Source organism: Octodon degus, unplaced genomic scaffold (genome assembly GCF_000260255.1).
Source record: "Octodon degus isolate 3935 unplaced genomic scaffold, OctDeg1.0 scaffold00274, whole genome shotgun sequence".
NCBI classification, from domain to species: Eukaryota; Metazoa; Chordata; class Mammalia; order Rodentia; family Octodontidae; genus Octodon; species Octodon degus.
In genome coordinates this window covers 413651-415351 of record NW_004524850.1, presented here as the reverse complement: position 1 = coordinate 415351, position 1701 = coordinate 413651, and the positions used below count along the sequence as shown (strand labels likewise).

General features: G+C 49.9%; 1 protein-coding gene and 1 pseudogene across 1 annotated transcript in view; one reads left to right on the top strand and one right to left on the bottom strand.

Moving 5' to 3' along the window:
- The window catches only part of LOC101562846, a 55284-nt pseudogene extending 53913 nt beyond the window's left edge, over window positions 1-1371 (bottom strand).
- Window positions 1-1701, top strand: part of LOC111814145 (zinc finger protein 431-like) — a 629125-nt gene that overhangs the window by 446327 nt on the left and 181097 nt on the right. The gene's annotated exons all lie outside the window — the stretch shown is intronic.

The following is a 1701-nucleotide window of genomic DNA, read 5'->3' as shown; positions in this document are numbered from 1 at the left end:
TGAGCGATGGTTTGGGTAGACTGAATAACCTTGACTTCTCCTGTATGGTCAGCACCAGTTACACCAGGCAAAACCTGGACAACTTTTAAAGTGAGACTGCTGTGGCCTAGCAAGATGCCTGCTGTACCCTGAGGCACAGGTCCATGGACTCCAGTAGGAATAATTAGGGCCCAGTGTCAGGAGGCAGTAGGAATCTGGAGGAGGATCTGAGGTCCAAGCCTCTGCTGTTGGTTGTTGCTCCCCAAAGGTCACAGATGCTGTGACCATCCCACCCATTTTTTTTTGACTGTGGATGAATAACCTGAGTAACAGCCGCTGCCAAGGCAGCAACTGTACGCACGAGAGGCCGACGTCTGCACAAATCCGAATCATCTCAGTCAGTGGAGCCTGCTTTTTAAGCCTTTTCACACCATTTATTTGCATTTTTGAAGGCCAATTGTTGAACTATTAATTTGCCAGCTTCCTATCACTGAAAGCCTTCTCTGTAGCCCACAATAAACGTGCAGCAAAGTCTTGGAGAGGGTCTTCAGGACTTGCCTAATGGAAGCCAAGGGGTGTCTCACCCTCATAAGGGAGTTCTCTCCGGGCCCTCATGGCAGCAATCCTAGTTTGCAGACAGAGTTGCAACTCAAAGGTCAGCTGGTTTATGCTAGCAGTGGGAGCCTCCCCACTTAGCATATCCTTTGTTATGGCTGCATTTCATTTCGAGCTGCCTGTTCCTGCAGTATTCAAAGAAACTTTCATTGCACAATAGTCTGTATTCAGACACCCTTCAGGGGCCCTGCCCGTTAGCTCAGTTGTTCAAGTGCTTGCTTAAGCAAAAGCAGTCAGGCTCAGGATATTGTGGTTCAATTCCCAGATCCTCATGCCTTTCCAGGGAAGCGCTTATTGCACTGAGCCATCTACCCAGCTCTCATGCCTTTCCAGACCTGCCCTTAAGGCATCCTGAGGCAGAAAAAAAAAATCCTTCAAACGCTCTTCCGCTATTCCTTTCCACTCGTTGGGGCCCACAGTCTGCCCTCCTAACATTTCTACTGAACTCAAGGTAAAGGGGGCAGTACAGCCATAAGTAGTAATGGCTTGTTTTAATTATTTTAAAGTTTTAAAAGGTGCAGATTCATGAAGACGTACAGCTTGTCCTGGATTATTAGGGACTTAAATTTCAGAAGCAGGCAAGGGTGATGAAAACCCTCCGTGGACTCCCCCACCATCTGGCTTCCTTCAGTGCCAATTTCAAGGGAGATGAAGACATGGCTCTACCTCCCTCGAGGCTGATGTTCGGATCTGTGGCTCTGAGGCTGATGTTCGGATCTGTGGCTCTGAGGCTGATGTTCGGATCTGTGGCTCGGTGAAAGTCTTCTGAGGTACCATGGCCAAGATTGCTGCTTGCGGCTCCTTGAAAACCACGGAGTGTTTTGTTTTTGCCCCGATTTTAATCACAGACACTGTCTTGAGCCTAACAAATTTGTGCTGCCAGCAACACACATCGCCAAGGCCAAGGCCACAGTGTACCACGGATGGTCGTGACCCTCCTACCTAGCGCCAGGCCACAGGACTGCAGTTGGTGGTACACAGCAACTTCAGCGGCTGGACGGGGCAAATGGGGACTCCGGCTGGGTCTGCCCAAGAGGGGGCACAGGGCCTCCTGGAGCCCAGGTGGTGCCTGTTTTAGTTACTTTTTACTCGTTGCTGGGACAAAAT